Raw genomic sequence first — 8325 nt, 5'->3', positions numbered from 1 at the left:
TCTACTGTCCCGGGCAGGCATTTCTGTCCCCAGTGTCAGCTCCCCTCCGGCCGGGAGGGCGCCCTTTCCCCTGAAGGTGACTGCGTCCTGGACTGGAGCTGAGACCCTGATGCCGTCTCCCCAAGCAGAGCAGAGCCAACCAGGGCGGCCAGAGGGAAGCCGACCAAAGCGAAGCCGTCCAGCCAGACGGGCCGGACACTGCTCTTGTCATGACGGGGGATGACAAGTCTAAAGTCCCTAAGGCCAGCCAGCAGGCTAAAAACAGCAACATTTCACACTGCGATCTGAGGCAGAATTCCCTCTTCACCAAGGAATCTTCATTTTCACTCCTAAGGGTTTCAGCTCAGGAACAGACCCACCCCATTTCCAAGGGAATGACCCCCAAAGTCAACTGATTGCAGATGCGTTTGGTCAAATAACTGGGTGCTAGAGCCCAGCCAAATGGATACAACTCTCACCAGCACAAGTTGCAGGAGTTCTTTATCTGGATTAAGTATAGGACCCATCCCTGATATTTGCTCTGCTAATATTTCCTCCCATTCCATGGGTTGCCTTTTTCCTCCTGACAGTGTCTTTTGATGCACAGAAGTTTGGCACATTGATGAGGTCTTTTGTTACTTGTGCTTTGGAGCTCAATAAATGTTCATTCACTGATTTAAGAAACAAAATTGAACCCCTGGCTACCTTGGCCCAGCTGGCTGACCTCGAATGGTTGCCAGCTGACTTCTATGACCTGTCTTACCATTTTGACCTTTCTTAGCTCTGTGACCTGTTGAAATGTGATACCCCACAGAGCTGGGTTGGGGCTTCCGCAGGGTGCCTCTCTAGCAGGCTCACAGGAGGGCTCCCCAAGTTCTTGACATATTTCAACTCAGACTTGGCTGTTGAGACAGAGCTGGCCACATGGAGAACTGGGGAGCTACCAGTAAAGGGACAGCAAGTGCTCCCAGGGCAGGGAGAACCAGGCTGGCTGGGGTGCAGGAAAGGGGGGACAGGCAAATAAAGGTCCCTTGGGAGGGTTGAAAATTTTATCCCAACCATTAAGGCTTTGAGGCAGGAAATGACATGATCTGATGTATATTTTTTAAAGATCACTCTGTGATTTAGCATTTGAAATAATATCTGAGAGGGTAGGATTTACACAGATGAAAGACTGTGGGATGTGCTTCAGGTACAGACAGTGGAAACATGGCCTGGAGGCAGGACAGATGAACACAGGACACCGGAGCCCACACTCTCAGAGACCTGTGACAGAGCCTGCAGGGATATAGGGAACCTCCCTGAAGGTTGCAGGGCATTGGACAGGGGACCCTCCTTGAAGGGGGCTGGGCAGAGGAATAAAGGACCCTCCAAGGATGGATGGGAAATGGACAATAGGAGACCGAAGGGGAAAGGTAGGGAGGACAGGGGGCCCACCATTAGTTGGGCAGGGCAGTAGGGTGAGGAGAGGAGGGAGAGGGGACAGGGGACAATGCCCCCTCCATGTAGGGTCCCCTGTCCCCCTATGGAGGGTCCCCTTTCCCCGCTGCCCTTTCCCAGGGTCCCCCGTGTCCCCTGCTCTGACTTATCTGTTGTTAGTCCCTTTTCCCCTCTGCCTTGTCCCCTCCATGGAGGGTCCCATGTCCCCCTGCCCTGTCCCCTCAATGGTGGGGTTCCCTGTCCCATTGACCAAGATGGCACAGGGGTCAGCTTCATTCAGAGCCAGCAATCACAGATACAGACTATGTGGTTAAAGAAGATCAATATGCTCCTGGAGTGCTGATCAATTAGAACAGTGATTTTCTACCAGTGAGCCACAAGAATTTTTAACACATGCAATACCTGACTATTTAGTCAGGGGCACTGACCTCCTTTCCCTTAAATTGTCAAATAAAAAAATGACAACAGCCCACACAGCAGCCGTCCGTTGTTAGTGAATCAAAATTATACCTATTTTTTGGTAAGATTAGCAAAAAGTATAACATATATTTTGGTGGCCACAGAATTTTAGTAATTGTTTCATGTGTGCCATGAGATGGAAAAAGTTGACCACTGCTGAATTAGGAGGTCCTGAGGCCCTGGCCAGGGAGCGCAGTTGGTTAGAGCGTCTTCCCCATAGGCCAAGGCTGCGGTCAGGGCGCACGCAGGGAGTGATGGATGGCAGCCCAGATAAATGGAGCAGCAGAGCAGTGCTCCTTCCTCTCCCTCCCTCCCTCCCTCCCTCCCTCCCTCCCTAAAAAAAGGGGACTCAGAATTGCAGGTCTGGCTTACAAACAATGGATGGGGAGGCTTGTCCCGTATAATTGACTTGTCTGAAGTCCCCTGGAGGAAGGACTAGGTTGCTAAAGGCCCAGGCTGGTAGCCGCTGTCTAGGAAACTGGCTAGAAAGGGGAGGCTTCTCTGTGCAAAGGGAACCAGGCCTGAGAAAGCGCTGTGACCTCACATCTCAAGAAAGGCATTTTTATTTTTGAGTAGGTGGTACATTCGCACAGCTCAGCAAACTATGAACATTTGTAAATGTGTGTGTGTTCGTGTGTGCGTGCGTGCGTATGTGCGTGTGTGCGTGTGTGTGTGTGTGTGTGTATGTGCACTTGTGCACGAGAAATGTTTCTTTGCCTCTGGCCCGGCCTTGTTGAGTCCCCAGCGCCACCACCCATTTTGAAGGTCGCCCCTTTATTACTTAGCGTCTCCTTTACCTCCGAGCATTTCTTTAAGAACATAAAAGCAAGTATTAATATACTTTCATATCCACCTTCTATACAGAATACAATATACCCTGTTTTTACCTTTTTCACTTACATCTTAGAGTTCTTCTCATTCGTACACGAAGGGTTTCTACATTCTTTTTTATAACTACATAGTTTGGGCCTTCAACTTCTTATCTGCATTTCAGAAAAACAAAATAAAAACCTTTAAATTGCTCAGTATTTCACTCCTAGATATATATCCAAGGGGAGTGTGTACACATAAACTAGGTGAAATGTATGAGACTGTTCCTCGCAGCACTATTTATTAAACCAAACACTGCAAATGACCCAAGTGTCCATCAACAGAAGAAAAGAGAAATAACTTGCTGTGTGTCCATCTAATGGAATCCCATGCAGCAGTTTGACTAAACAACCTACAGTCACATAAAATAACTTAGATGTATCTCACCGGCACCAAGAGGGAAGCCACAACCAAGAGAGCACATATTTTATGATTCCATTTATGCCAAGTACAGAAAAGGGCCAAATTTGCTTACATATTTGAATTGAGGTCTCTATGGAAGGGAAAGAGGGTGAAGGGGGAAAAGTACAGATTGGTAGTTTCCAGGGGCTTGGGGACCATGGCTGAGGGGCGCCCGGGCTGGTTCAGAGCCACTGCAAGGTCCATGGAGGGCCGGGACCCAGGTCTGCCTGCCTGTTACCAAGGCACAGGTGGCCGGGACCCTCCCTGGGAGTGTGCTGGATCCCACAGCTCCCAGGACCTGCTGGGTGACCCTGCGTGGATGCAGAATCCTTCTGGATCTCCATGAATGGTTTTGGGGGTTAAAGGGACAAAAAATAAGGCACTAGAAGCGCAGTGCTCAACCCAAAGAGCTTGCAATGAGGGTCCCTTTGCACAAGAGTCAAAGCAGCCAGCACAAAGCTACACAACTTGAAGTCAGGACCTGCCTCTCCACTCCTGCTCTGGCTTTTCCTTGCTGTTCATGCTCCGCGAGCTCCCGCTGTGCCTTCAGGACAACACGGGGCACTAGATCCACCACAGGGGCGGCCCCGCACCTTTGGTGGCCCCGCACCTTTGGTGGCCCCGCACCTTTGTGCTGAGCTGGATGCAGGGCAAAGGGGAGAACATTGCCCCCCTCCTCCCCGTCTGGGCCGCTCCTCCTTTTGAGGTGCCTCTGCTCCTGCCAGCCCCTCTCCTGCCTCCCTTCCCCTCCCTTGTAGCATCCTGAGCCTCCCAGCTGCTCAGGGCACCCGCTGCCCCCTGCTGGGCTGCGTTGCTGGGCCGCCTGCACCCCGAGGCCTAAAATGGGGCTGGCCTGGTGGACACTCTGACCATGGAGACACGCAGGCCAGGGCAGAATGGCAGTGGTTTTAATTTCATACATAGCGCTACTTATTAAGTAGCATTTAAAATTAAATTGTAGAAGATGGTCAGCATCACTAGTCACTGGGGAAATGCAAATGAGAACCACAAACTATCACCTCCCACTGTCAGAATAGCTATTATCAAAAGAGGAGAAGTGACAAGGGGTGGTGAGGGTGTGGAGAAAAAGGAACCCTCTTGCTCTTGGTGGGATTGTAAACTGGTGCAGCCATTATGGAAAACTGCACATAAATAATAGATGCACATAAATTCTATACACAACCCAAGGACATGGACAATGGTGGGGAGAGGGACTGGCGAGGGGGAAGGAATGGGGTGGAACGGGTCATTGGGGAGAAAAAGGGACATCTGTAATATTTTAAACAATAATAAAATTAAAAAAATATATAGCAATATTTTAAAAGCTTTTCTTTTCTACTATCAGTTTTAGTTGTAGCTCAGGTGCTTTGATGCTACTACAATGGGTTAGGTAGGAGCTCAGTAAATGTAGGAAAAATAGGAAAAAAAAAATTTAAAAATAGAGCTAGCGTATGACCCAGCAATTTCACTTCTGGATATTTGAAGAAATCCAAAACACTAATTCAAAAAGATATATGTATCTCTGTGTTTACTGCAACATTATTTACAATTACAAATATATGGAAGCAACCTAAGTGTCCATCGATAGACAACCGGATAAATAAGATGTGGTACATACACAATAGAACATTACCCAGCCACAAAAAAAAAATGACACTTTGACATTTGCAACAACATAGGTGGTCTTCGAGGGCATGATGCTGAGTGAAATAAGTCAGATAGAGAAAGGCCAATACCATATGATCTCGCTTATATGTGGAGTCTCAAAAACAACCAACCTCATAGATACAGAGAAGAGATTAGTGGCTGCCAGGGGTGAAGGGTGGTAAAAATGAGTGAAGCAGGTGAAAAGGTAAAAAGGAAAAAATACAGGACATTATGGAGCAACAGCAGAAAAGCTTGTTAGTGGCTAGTGATTTGTGACAAAACAAAACAAAACAAAACAAAAACCCTTAAAAAACACTGTCAATGAAGAAAAACAAGCTCAAATGGGGTATCAGTTACTTATATTCTGAATCTAAATGGTGGCACCAGAGCCAGACCTCAAGTTCTAAAAGTTACCTGCCAGGAAATACACAATTTATCCCCCGTGGTTTCCCTCCGCCCTAGAGTCAGAGGGCACTGAACCCCCTGAATGAGGGTTCTAAGGAAGGGACCTCGCAAAGTGGTGATTTTTTTAAAGGGAACACAGGAAACTTGGATTAACTTCACATCATATAAACTATTGAACCAGTGGGTCTGTGATAGTCATTATCTGTCCCCATAGTCCAATAGCTTGAAAGGTGTGGTATATACACTAGGCCTCACGGGAACCCAGGGAGCCCCTGTTCCTGCACTGATGGCAGAGCGCCATCCTTTCATTCCTCTAAGGCAGATTCGCCCATCTGCGTAGTGTGGGTAGGACAGGAGCAGGTCCCCCGAGTGGGCCCCAGTGGCCGCTGACAGTTGACACTTGGACGAAGTTCTGAGCAGGAAAAACCCTTGAACAACTGAGCTTGCTGGTTTATCCGCTTATCTGTCAGGGAGACAGGGCTTCCTGAGCTGTGCTGTTGATGTGACTTGGGCTCATTCCCTCACACGTATCACTCAGGGGACTCAGCACCAGCTGCCACATCATCAGCCAGGTGACGGGATTTTCAGGAGCAATTTAACTGGATGGGGTTTGCATGTCACCAGGAGCCCTGAAAGTACAAAGGGGCCCCCTGTGCTTCACTTTATTTTCCTGTGAACAGTGTTCAGTCTAAAGTGAACGCTAACTTTGTTCCTGTAAAGGGACCTGGTATGTGCTTATAAATCTGACTCTTTCCGAGGCTGTTTCATCTACTTTTTTATTTCCTAGTTAGCCGGTGAAAGAGGAGAATTAAGCTGTGGGCATTTCTTAAACATTTTGATGCCAATGGAATTCCTGATCCAGCAAAGCAAGTTGCTATATATGCCTTCCAAATGGGTAACTTGGTAGAAATTCAGTCCTTAGAATCTAGATACTTCAGCTTTGCAGAATGTCTGCTCTGTTAGCATTTCAGTAACTTGTGGGGAGAGGGCTTTGAATGTTGATTTTATGGTCCTTTACGTGGTGTGTGAAAACAGCATGTACAGTCTCATGCTAGGGCAGGGAGGTGACACTTAGAAAAGGGATCTTAAGAGATGTTTGCACCACTGTCTGCTGAGAATGTTCTCAGTGGGATCAACAGTTTTCATGGCGCTGAAACAGTCCAGTTCCCGCCAAAGAGAGGGAAAGCTAAGGTGAGGTCCCCAGGGCCTCTGTGACTTTGCCTTTCTTTTGTACGGGGATGCTGACATGGTCTTGGCAGCCACTGTAAGCAGATGTAAAACTTATGCTCGAAAGTCAAACTGGTAGCAAAGTTTTGGAATATGCACATAACAGAAGATTACTACCCCTGATATAAAAAGAGCCCTCAAAAATTGAAGAGACAATCTTAATTCTAAAATGGGCACACACAGACATCTAACTGTAAAATGGGCACACACACAGAAACCTAAGTCTAGGATATAAACAGGAAATTCACAGGGATACAGGTGGGCACTCGGGAAGAGGGTGATGAAGATCCAGATTTCCATAAAATTCAGGGCTCTAGTTCCCCTGTGTCTGTGTAACAGTCTCCAACCCACAGTTTCCCCAATTTGAGAAGGGGGGTTATCATAGTTTCTAACCCCAAAGGTTTAATTCAGGTCATGCCCTCCCTCCACCGCTGCTGACACCACAGGGTGGACAGGACCTGATTCCTGCAGGACCCGGCTTAGTCATTTCACGCTGTGGAGCCATGTCGCCACTACCCTGGGGACAGTACACGCTCGTGCCTGTCCGACAGCTTCTACAGGCAGGAGCAGCGCACGGCATAAGCGGTCCCTCTGACTCGGGCCTCACCAGACCAGGGTTTGGCTGAGACTGGGGTCCCCTCTGAGTGTCTCCGAGGCAAGGAGCGGCTTCCAATCTCCCTCCGGGGTGGGCACAACCCGGTTTCCTGCAGGTGGAGGACTCAGGGGTTGGATTTCTTCTTTGCTGGGGCTGCAGGCCGCCCTCAGCTCCCAGAGGCCACAGGGAGCCTAGTGACCCGTGGGGCTCCCCAGCACGGCCACTTGCTACTCCACAGCCCACAAAGGACAGGGCCAGCAACCCAGCAAAATGGGCACTGCAGGGTGTGAGGGAACCCCGTCACTGTGGCCGTGCCATCACGGGGGACATGTGCTGTGCTGCTGGCTTCAGATGTGTTCCTGGGTGGGGTTGATGGGATCAGGTAACCCGGGCGGCAGCTGGGGGATCTTCCCAGGAGCCACCATTGGGGCTGGGTGACAGTGTGTGTGTGAGGAGGGTGTGGGCACGAGGTGTCCGTAGACTTCGAAGCTTGAGAGAAGTGGTCGCCTGCTGAATTGTCATTTGGATGATCTGACTGGGTCTGTCTGTCCTGCAGCTTGACCATTCCCTGACCCAATGCCCTGAAAGCCGGAGCAGGGTCCCAGGACAGGAAGCACTTACTGGGCTTTCTCCCCAAAGACCTCGGCTGGGTCCCAGCAGCACAGTCCATAGAAACACCAGGGAGAAGGTGCGTTCTCCTGAGATCTGGGGCTGCATCTTTGATTATTGGGGGCAGGAGTCCTGCAGCTGGTAGTTGCAGGGTTTGGGCTTCCTCCAGGTCACACTCTAATGCACAGAAGAATCGTCCCTGACCAGGGCTTTTACGGACTTTGGCCCTCTGCCCTGTTTGCAGATACAGACCCAGGCTCAGTGCAGCCCACCCAAGGCCCCTGGAGCCACCCCAGGGAAGTTCCCATGCCCGGGACATGTCTTTCTAGATGGGTGTCGGTGTGACTGCAGCTTCTGGGCAGCCCTGAGTCATTAGTGTTTTTGTTTTGTTTTGTTTTTTGTTAATCCTTACCCAAGGATATTTTTCCCATTCATTTTTTTAGAGAGTGGAAGGGGCGGGGAGAGAGAGAGAGAGAGAGAGAAACATTGATGTGAGAGAGACACATTGACTGGTTGTCTCCGATCTGCAACCCAGATATGTGCCCTTGACCAGGAATTGAACCTGCAACCCTTAGGTGCTTGGGTGGATACTCTACCACTGAGCCACACCCGCTAGGGCACCAGCTCATTAGTTTTAATAAAAATAATTGTGGTAAAATACACATAACACAAAACTGACCATCTTAGCCATT

Source organism: Miniopterus natalensis, chromosome 13, assembly GCF_054644295.1.
Source record: "Miniopterus natalensis isolate mMinNat1 chromosome 13, mMinNat1.hap1, whole genome shotgun sequence".
In the NCBI taxonomy this organism is placed as follows: Eukaryota; Metazoa; Chordata; class Mammalia; order Chiroptera; family Miniopteridae; genus Miniopterus; species Miniopterus natalensis.
The sequence above is the reverse complement of the archived record's forward strand: the minus strand, read 5'-3'. Positions refer to the sequence as shown.